The following is an 11,740-nucleotide window of genomic DNA, read 5'->3' as shown; positions in this document are numbered from 1 at the left end:
CTATAGTGAGAAAGTATTTCTCACCATTATGCGTAGGAGTATGAAAAGGCCCCCATATGTCAACATGAACCAGTGCAAAGCAACCAGAAGATTTAGACAAGCTCATTAATGGAAACTGAAGTCTAGTTTGTTTAGACAGTGGGCAAACAGGGCAATGAGGAAACTTTACAGATTTTGGTATAAAAGGAAGTAATTGCATTCGAGACGTAGACATATGTCCTAAACGCTTATGCCAAACAAAAGAATCATCAGAAACGGTAGGCAAAGAGCTGTAACTATGAACATAATTATTACAAAGAGAATCAAGAAAGGAAATAGAAGGTACTGAGCTGTGATTTGAACTTGAAAAGAATCTCGTGTTAGGGTGATATAGGCCATTGCGTTCTTTACCAATCCCTGTTAATCTCCCAGTCTTGAGGTCCTGAAATAAGCAAAAATGGGGATAAAGGGTAACAAAGCAATTATTATCTTTGGTAAACTTGGATATGGAAATAAGATTGAGGTTGAAATCTGGCATATGTAACACATGGTCAAGGGTGATGAAATCATTAAGCAAGACAGATCCTATCTTATTCACAGCAGCCTTGCTACCATTTGGCAATCTTACGAACTTAGATGAAAGGCCACAGAACTAGGATTTCACAAAAGACTAGAATCACCAACCATATGTTCATTTGCACCACTGTCGATGATCCAATGAGAAAACATACTTGGTTTAGTTGAAGTACCTGCCATGTTGACTACCGGTTCAGCTGGAGACTGAACTTTGCAAGTGCCCAACAATTTCAAAATTTTGGCATACTGATCAGGTGTAAAAATGGAAGGGACAGCAGTGTTTTTGTCATCTGTGTTGGTCAAGGGGGAACCCTCTGTCTGTGCACCATCAGATAAATTTGCAAATGGCGTCGGAGTTCGAGGATTCTCCCTGTAATTCCGTCCATGCTGGCCCTTCTTACCATGAGGAGCTTTGTAAAGCTTATGGCTCGTGGATAACCTACAAGCTTATAACAAAATTCCCGAGTGTGACCATTCCAGTTACAATAGTCACATGTCAAAACATCATTTTTTTTTTTGATAATTTTGTTTGCTTTATGCAGAGAAAAACGCTGCTGATGGGGGTTCCACCGTGGACAAGGATCTGTGTGATTCTTCTTGAGAGATGATCGAAAAAGCTTGACCAATAGAGGGTAGAGGACTCATCATCAAGATTTGGCTTCGAATTGAGATATAAATTTCATTTAATCCCATCAGAAACTGCAATAGCTTTTGTTGTTGATCATGCACAATGTATTGCCTCGCTGTTGCACATTCACAGGAAAGAAGCACAACCAACGACGAGTACTCATCCCACAATTGTTTCAGTCGACAATAGTAACTCGACGCAGTGTTACCAGCTTGTGTCAACCTACCAATTTCCCGGTGCAAAGAGAAAATCCTTGAACCATTAACTTTGTCATACTGCTCCTTGAGATCGGTCCAAATTGTTGATGCATCAATAGCATAGACGATGCCCACAAAAATTTCTTTCGAAACAGAATTCATAATCCAAGACAACACTAAAGCATTACATCTCTCCCATTGATGTAATTTAGGTTGGCACTTGGAGGTCTTTTACATATGCCATCGGTGAAGCCTGTTTTATTCTTAGCACGTAAAGCGATGAGCATTGCCCGGCTCCATATACCATAATTATCAGTACCTACTAATTGATCAGTGATAAGGCTCATACCAGGTGTATCCGAAGGATTTATGTAGACTGGATCGTTGAATCCTATGTTAACCGCCATGGAAGCTTGTAGAAAACCAGATCGAAGCCAAAATATCTCACAAAAAAATTGACAAAGTGCGCGTACAGATTCTCAAATCTGCACTACAGAGGAGCTATGATCTTAAAAAACAAGAATCGGAGAAGAAATCAGAGTGAAGTCGCCAGTAACCGCTCTGATACCATATTAAAGTGCAGAGAAAAAGAGAAAGCTAAGCTGACTTCATTTCTCAACTTCTGGAAAAAATTGATTGTTCTCATACAGGTCCAACATATATGTACAGAAGAGTAGCTAGTGTGTGCAACTAACAAAATCGTGTATCAAATGTAAAAGCGTGTTTCAGATATCTACCAACACTCCTAAACGTAAGGAAATAGAAACTGTTTACGTAAAACTGGTTTTGTTGTTCAGTTTGCACAAACGATTTAAAAGTGCTCCTAAAAAACCGCTTTTAGAAACATTTTTTTTGTAGTGACATAAATTTATTCTAAGAAATGTTTTTACCTTGGTTATAGGCGTTTGCAAATTCGTATCTCCATATCCACAAGACCTCATCCCTTATTTAGTTTCATTGTTTTAGTTATTCAATTTAGGGTAGGTATTGTATTCAAAAGGTAATAATTGAGAGGTGCTTGTGGTTAAAGTCTTTTACTGAGAGATGTTTGTAGTAAAAAAATTTAACAAGTAGGTGTACATAGTTCTGTATTAAACCTTAATTATTTCAACTCTTGTTCATTTCAAACCTAATTTATTTGAACTTGACAAGTTAATTTCGAATCTTAGTGAGCCAAAATTTTGTTAGGATGACGATGCATCTGTCATAACATAATATATATGGTACTCGATTTATCTTAATATCCAACAATATTTGCTCCTCACCAAATAGAGAAACTGACAAATCATCACCATCAACCCAACTGTGCAGCCATCCATGTAAGGTTTTACTTCCTTGATTCTGTAATTCTTCGTAAAGAAAACGAAAGATATCATATCCCCAAGAAAACTTAAAAAACATGTAAGATCGTCCATATAAGGAAATATAAAACTATGAGTAATATAATTATCAATGAAGAATATTATACAACTGAACATGAACAAGTTATAAAATTAAATAGAATTATCAATGTCAGCCTCAATATCACTACTGCAAGTGAAAAAATTTCTTCTTAATAAAAATCGTGTTACCATTGCTTACTTTTCTTCCAAATTATTGACCCAAGAATATTGACTCCATCTTAATGTCCAAGTCAACTTCTTGAACTATATGATGCAAGCCAAGAATGATATAAGTTAGTTGAAATGAAAGGAATCGAAATATCGACACCAACAATGAAAGAGCGCGATGACTCTCATCTTTTAAAAGTTGGTCTATTCTGTCACTGCTTGTAGGAAGGCTTGACATGTGTATCCATTTATCAACAGAAGTATCCTTTGTCTTAATCATTTGTTAATTCTTAATAATTGATGTGCTTTCGTTGAGCCACCAAATTTAAATTTCTACTTTATAACTAAATAAAGTGTAATGGTGAGCATAGTCGAACCCACATGAAACGGGGGATGATTTCTTTTGAGTAAAAATGTAAATAAAAGAGGGGATTTTTGGATATGAATTTAATAAAATACTAAACTAAATTTATCCAAGAAAGGAAAATAATAAATTTAAATGATAATTAATCAACTAGAATAAAATGAAAATTTTAATATGAGAAAAAATCTTATTCAAGGGGGTTCTACTATGTAATTATATCACTGTTCATCGGCTAACAAATACTTTGTTCAAGTTGTATCAAGCAATTAATTTAGAATTATAGGGATATCCACTAAAATTCTTGTGTTTTATTAAATTAATTGACTGAACTTATCATACAGTCAAAACTTATCAATAACCAACTAGACACGTTATCATTCCATATTAACTAACTATAGCTTTTAGATTTGTGAAAACAGATAATTTTGAAATCTAACAACCGAGATACTGTAATTGATAAATTCACTTTTGTTGATTTATTTAGATTAAATATATTATGATAGCACGAGACATCTAATATATGCTACTCACCTACCAATCATTCATGACAATTACATATCACTGAATTCATGAATATCAGTAGAAATCCTATATCAAATTAAATTGTCAGATTAATCGATATACAATATTCATAGAATTAAATCTCAAATCAACAAATACTTGAACTGACATGAATATTAAATCTAAGCACGAATACCTCACAGTGATAAATTAAACAATAAAATTAATCCTTGAATCAGACTAGAAAATTGGCTCGAATTCATTCTTTCTTGTTGCTCATGGTGGTTCATAGATGGTCACTTTGTCCACTTTATGCCACTTGAGTATTTTATTAGCAAATTTTAGCCTATGTCTGTTCTCTTAGAATTTCTTTTGGAAATCCCTATCTTTTGCATATTTCTTCCATTTTCCATGGTCATGTGCTTGGATCGATTTGGAGAAAATTTTTACTCGATTTTAGTTGCCTTCGAAACAGAGGGAAAAATTATAGCATTAAGATTTTCAACATGTCTTTTAATAATCTCCTCTAAATCAATCTCATCAACAATTTTTGAATTTTTTTGTGACAAGTGTTCAATGACATCAATAGTATTAGTAGTACTTTCAGAAGAGGATGCCATCAAATTCCAGAGTAAGAGTACCATTATTAATATCTATAACAGACTTTGAATTTTTTGAAAATGGTCTTCCTAGCAAAATTTGAATATTCAAATTATCATTTTCTATGTCAAGCACATAAAAATCCGAAGGAAAAACCAAATTGTCAACTTTCATAAGAACGTCTTCAATTACGCCTCTTGGTTAAACAGTGGACATATTAGCCAATTAAATTAAAATTCTAGTTTCATTTAGAGGTTGGAGTTCTAAATAATTACAAACAGAATAAGGCATGACATTGATAGAAGCATCAAAATCCAACATAGCCTTTTCAAGTCTAGTGTCGCCATTTGTACAAGGGATAAAAAACATATCTGGATCACTGCATTTGTTAGGAATATTTCTTTGAATAACATCATAAACATGTTCTCCTGATTTTATCCTCTGACACCTCTTCAACTTATGTCTCTTTTTTTGTAGTACACAATTCTTTAAAAAAATTAGCACAAAGAGATACTGGTTTAATAATGTCTAATAAAGGAATATTTACCTTGCATCTATGAAAAGTGTCATTCAAATCCTTAATACTTTCACATTTTCTATTCAATGCAAGAGGGAATTGAGGAATAGGTTTATACTCAAATAGAGGAGAAAACTTATCTTTCGGTGCATCATCTTGATTGATCATTTTATCCTCAACTTTTATCTCATTCTCTTCCTCTCGCTTGGCTGATACTTGTGCGACAATTTCTTGAACCTCAAATTCTTTACGATTTCTCAAGATAATTGCATTCACATTCTCCCTTGGATTCACCACTATCTTAGAAGGTAGATTACCTAAATTTCGTGCTTCCAAATTGTGAATTGCGGTCACCAAATGTCCCACTTGAGTGCTCAAATTTTGAATTCTAGCCCTATTTCCTTTGAAATTTTTGATTGTTCTCAGCTAAGGCCTTCACAATTTCATCTAGGGACATACATGAGTTAGAGTCTTGCGCATGTGATGGATGTTTGTGAAAATTTTGTTGTGGATATCCTTCTTGACCTCTTTGATTCCTATAGCTGGAATTTGGGTGATCTTTCCATCCTGGATTGAAGCTATTAGAATATGGATCGTATCAGTGCTGAGGTTGTCCATGAAATCCGTTGATTACATAAACTTTTCATGTTAGATATTCTTGTAATGTAGGGCACATGTCCATCGAATGTCCAACAATCGCACATATACCACAAGTTTTGGCATGTTGTACATGTCCTACAACCAACATTTCCAAAAGAGATGTCAAAGAATCTAAATTTTGATTGATAGTAGTGCTTACCTCATTAACTTGTCGTGGGGGTTATCTTGCCTAGTTCCAAACGGTTGTGTATTGGCTGGCAGTCATGTTGGAGATTAGAGCTCGTGCCTCTTGAGGCGTTTCGTTCACCAATAAACCTCCACTTGCAACATCAATCATGTTCCTATCGAAAAGTGAGAGAGCCTCGAAGAAATATTGGACTAGGAGCTGTTTTGGAATCTGATGTTGAAGGAAACTAGCATATAACTGCTTAAATTTCTCCCAATATTCACATAAAGCCTCCCCTTTAGCTGTCTAATCCCATAAATGTCCTTCCTGATATTTTCTGCCCGTGAAGCTAGGAAGAACTTCTCCAAAAATTGTTGTTTCATATTGTCCCAACTTGTTATCATCCCAGAGGGCAAGTAATAGAGCTAATCCTTAGCTTTGTCGGCTAAAGAAAACGGAAAAGCTCGTAATGAGATTTGCTCCTCCGTAATATCTTGTGATTTCATGGTTGTTCACACAATATGAAACTCTTTTAGATTCTTGTGAGGGTCTTCACCTGCAAGACCACGGAAAGTAGGGAATAAGTGAATCAAACCAGATTTTAATTCAAATGTAGCGTCAATAGTAGGGAATTGAATGTTTAATGACTTTCGAATAACATTAGGGTTAGCAAACTCCCTGAGGGTTCTTTAATCTTGTTCTGCCATTACTTCTTCGTCACTTTTACTTCTTTCAGTGTTAAGATCAAGATCGGATTCTCTTTCAGTGTCAGTTGACATCAATGCTATGTTTAAACCAGGAGATGATGATGGTTGTTTACCCCGTAGCTTTGCTTCTTTTCTCAATCTTCTAGATGTCTCCTTGATTTCCGGAAAATATTTTAGTTCACCTGTACGAGAAGAACAGGGCATTAAAAAAGAAAGAAAATGACTAAACACGAAAGAAAATAACCTTGCACCGTTACCTGGCAATGACACCAAAATTTGATGTGTTGTCGTTGAGCTACAAAATTTAAATTCCTATTTTATAAATAAATATATTATAATGGTGGGCAGGGTCGAATCTACAGAGAATAGGGGATGAATTCTTTCGAGTAAAAATGCAAGTAAAAGGAAGGATTTTTTGGATATGAGTTTAATAAAATACTAAAATAAATTTATCCAAGAGAGGAAAATAATAAATTTTTAATGATAATTAATCAACTAGAATAAAATGAAGAATTTAATATGAGAAAAAATATGATTCAAATGGGTTCTACTATTTAATTATATCAATATTCATCGGCTAACAAATAATTTTTCAAGTAGTTCCAAGCAATTAACCTTAGTATTATAGGGATAGTCGCTAAAATTCTTGTATTTTTCTAAATTAATTGACCGAACCCAACATCCAATCAAACCTTATAAATAACCAATTGGGCACGATAGCGTTCAATATTAACTAACGACAGCTTTTGGATTTATTAAAACAGTTAATCTTGAAACTTAACAACTGAGGTAGCTGCAATTGATAAATTCAATTTTTTTGATTTATTATATTAAATATATTATGATAACACAACACATTTAATCTATGCTACCCACGTATCAATCATTCATGATAATCATAGATCACTGAATTCATAGATAGTAGTAGAAAATTATATATCGAATTAAATTGTCAGATTAATCGATTTACAATATTCATATAATTAAATCCCAAATCAATAAATACTTGAACTGACAAGAATATTAAATCTAAGCATGAACACCTCACAGTGATAAATTAAACAGTAAAAATAACCTTTGAATCAGATTAGAAAATTAGTCAAGCATGGCTCGATTTACAATCTCCAAAAATAGATATAAAATAAAGAAAAGAAAAGCACTAGAGCCATTGAGAAAATCGGAGAGAAAATCTTGCGCCTTTTTTTTCTTCTCTTCACTTGTGTTCTTGGTGGAAAGAATTCTTCTCAAATCCTCTTTCTTTCTTACGCCTCCTGCCTTATTCACGTGAGTTATGGTTATTGGGTTTTTTGGAGGAAATCCCACCAAGATTATGTAAAACCTAATGTACACACAATCATACCAAAGATATAAGAGAGTTTTTATGGAATAAAACTCTATCTTATCATTATTTCTCCTAATAATAAAAATTCTCTCTCTAATTATTTTTCACAAATTAAATATCATAATTATCATTCTAAAGTCAGATATTATCTTCACAGTTTTCGAAATTCAGACTCAGTTGTGCCTGCAGTTGAATAGTAGTCACAAGACGTGATCACACCTTGCGGAAAGTCCACTTCTGAAAATTTTGTGCTTCAAGTCCTTCACAAGGTTCACATTGACAACTTTAATTGTGAATATAAAATCACCTTCTTTATCCCATATTTATCTCAAGACCAGAAAAATTTCTCATACAACAAGATAACACAAAAGTGTATCAATTACACACGTAAGAAGTGGCAACTATTTAAAATACACCACACATTAAACAATTAAAGATAATTATTTAATAAAAATATTTTCTCTTTTATGGTTCTCAGTTTCCGTTCCTTGATCGCGTCTCGAATAATTTTTAAAACACAGTTTTATGTATTCTAACAGAAAACTCTATTTTTAAACATGTGATCATGCGCATCATAATTAATTCATGCCATTAAATCCATTTAATTAGTTATTTTTTATTTTCCTAGATTTGTATGCAGTTGGATTACATTATCATATTTTTGGACATTACACACGAGTTGCACGTGTTATTTTTATAACTAATTTGATCAAATAATACTAAACAATTAACACCAAATTATTTTCAATTTAGAAGAGTTGTTCGATTTAAAAGAGAAATTTTGTTTAGATTTTCTTCATATATAAAATATGAAGTGACTTGAAGAAGTTTTTAGTAAAGTAAGAAAGATAATTGTGCAACTAAATATTTTGGTGTCCTCTAAGGTAGTTAGTATAAGAGTATTACACTTAATTATACACACACACACACACTAAACACATAATTTGTTGCCTTTTAAAAAAATACAGAAATTGTTAATCAAAATACTTGTACAACTTAATTATTATTTAAAATAAAAATAAATTAGAGCAAGTTTTATTTTGGTACATAAAATAGTACTGATAAATTGCCGTTGAATACATGAAAGGTGAAAATTGACACATCCGCAAAAAATGAGCTAAAAAATAAAATTGAATTAAATATCCATTTTGCCCCAATTTAAAGCAATATATATATATATATATATATATATATATATATATATATATATATATATATATATATATATATATATATATATATATATATATATTCTAACTGTTGATAGTTGAATAGTTTGACCGATCAACCGACCAAATGTGAACATTCAATTATACCGTCCAAAATGTGGCTGGACAAATGGAATTTGATTTCCTTTTGTTTTCTACACTAAGGGGAGCTCTTGATAAATAGAGCTCTCATTGCCTCGTTTTGGTATCCCAAAATAAATCCATCCTATATTAAAAAGTTTTCTCTGTGATCGAGATCAAGTTTGAAGTGTAAAGAGATGGCCGAAGAAGATGGATTGGAACTTAGAATCGACAAGTTCGATGGTACAGATTTTACGTTTTGGCGATTACGGATTAAAGATTATTTATATAGCAAGAAGTTGCATCAACCTTTATTAGGAAAGAAGCCAGAAAAAATGACGGATGATGAGTGGGAGATTCTTGACAGACAGGTGTTAGGGCTAATTCGGTTGACTCTGACGAAGAACGTGATACATAATGTGATAGAAGCAAAAACTACAGAGGAAATGATGTCTATTTTGTCGGACATGTATGAGAAGTCGTCAACAAGCACTAAGGTACATCTTATGAAAAAGTTGCTTAACTTGAAGATGGAGGAAGGTGCTTCAGTGGAAATACACGTTAATAAGTTTGACACGATTATTTCTCAGTTAATATCAGTTAAAATCAATTTTGATGATGAGACTCGTGCATTTATTCTTTTGGCTTCTCTGCCAAATTCTTGGGAACCTATGCGGGTAGTGATTTGTAGTTCTGTTGGTAAAGCCAAACTGCGATTCAATGATGTCAGAAATCGAATTATCGCTGAAGAAGTTCATATGATGAACTCGGGTGAAAGGACATCATTGAGTTCTGCTCAAAATCTCGAGAACATACACAAAGACAAAAGTGGAGAAAAGAATTCTAAGCGATGGTGCAATAGATCCAAGACGAGTGGCAAGAAAAAGTACAATTGAAAAGAAATTTAAGTGTTGGAGTTGGGGTGATACTAACCACTTTAAAAAGAACTAAAAATCAATGAAGAACAACGCCAATTGAGGTACATGTTATTTTATCTTCACAGAAAATATAATTGATTCTTGATTTCATAACTCAAGAGATTTATTTCATACATTAGTAATCGTGATGTATTTGAAAAAAAAAATGCTATCAATGACATAAAAGTTTTTCTAGCAGATGAAAAATCTTTGGATAGTCATTTCAAACTAACCAAAACATAATCACCGGAGCAGGAGAAAACTATATTAACAAGGTTCCTTTTGCTTCTGTTTTGGAAGACTCTTGTATGCAATTGTACGTACTAGATGAGACATATCACATGTAGTCGGAGTTGTGAGCAGGGGCGGAGGTAGCTGTTCTTGTACTCAGGCTTTAGCCCGGGGGGTCCAAATTTGTTTAAAAAATTTATATGTAAATTTTGTATAATTTTTGATAAATTTGATATTAGCCCGAGTAGATCAATTTAAAATATTAAAAGATGTTAGAGTTTAAAACTGTAGCTCGGGTAGCGCCAGATTCCTGACTCCGCCACTGGTTGTGAGACATTATTTATGAAAGAATAACATAAATAACAAAGTAAAGCCAATATTATTTACAACCTAGAAACAAAATACAAAGTCTTACCTCTGAATATGACCATGTTTAACCTTCAAAGTTATTCTTGGGTTCTTCGCTTCAGACATAACCTCCCAAACTTTTTATAAGAAACTCTCAACATATTTTCAGGTAAAATTGTTGAGTTTCCACCCGTATATATATATATATATATATATATATATATATATATATATATATATATATATATATATATATATATATATATATATCAATCGTGAATCCCAAACACGAAATAAAAAAAAATACTTTTTCGAATGATTTAACTGATGCATATGTGAAAATACGTCAGTCCCAGAGTTTTGAGAAGAGAAGCAGTTCTGTCACGCCCCGAGCCCGGGCCCGCGCCTGCGTGACTGCACAATGGGCCCCTATAGCAACTACTTCGTATCCGTCCTCGCTTTACGAAAATGATTAACCCCAGTTGCTATAGAAGTCCATTGTAGCCCTTTATAAACTCATTTTAAATCTTGATTTTTTTCGATGTGGGACAAGAGTATCACAATCACCCCTCCTTCAGAACGCGACGTCCCCGTCGCGGCCTGACCGCTTGAACCACCAGCACCGAGAATCTAGAGGTGGCTCCTACAGGTTCAAGAGGTGGCTCCCGTCATGTAGCACTTTGCCCCGCAGGTTCAAGAGGTGGCTCCCATGCACGTAGCACTTTGTCCCGCATAGCACTTATTTCTCGGTGTTCCATGCCGGTGACCGGCTCTGATACCATTCTGTCACGCCCCGAGCCCGGGCCCGCGCCTGCGTGACTGCACAATGGGCCCCTATAGCAACTACTTCGTATCCGTCCTCGCTTTACGAAAATGATTAACCCCAGTTCTGTTGGATCTCGGTTTTCTACACGCCCAAACGCAGCGGAAGTTTAAAAATTTTAGATCTTGACATTCAAGATGTTTGGACGCTCGTATGATTTTAACTAAAACATTCATAGGGTGTTAAAAGTTATACCTTTGGTGAATAAATCACGTGGCTCCAACTACTCCGGTATTAGCGGACGTAGCTCTTGTTGTAAATCCCTACGAACATTCTTCGATCTCCGAATTAGGTCCACGACCAGATTATTTGTTCCTCTTCTAACTTGCACTAGAAAATTAGAAGAATTTTTGCGCAGAGATAGAACACGAAAAATCGACTCAACACCCAAGCCGAATTTTTCTT

The sequence above is a fragment of the Primulina eburnea genome, chromosome 13 (genome assembly GCF_022965805.1).
Source record: "Primulina eburnea isolate SZY01 chromosome 13, ASM2296580v1, whole genome shotgun sequence".
NCBI classification, from domain to species: Eukaryota; Viridiplantae; Streptophyta; class Magnoliopsida; order Lamiales; family Gesneriaceae; genus Primulina; species Primulina eburnea.
This window is presented reverse-complemented; position numbering follows the sequence as displayed.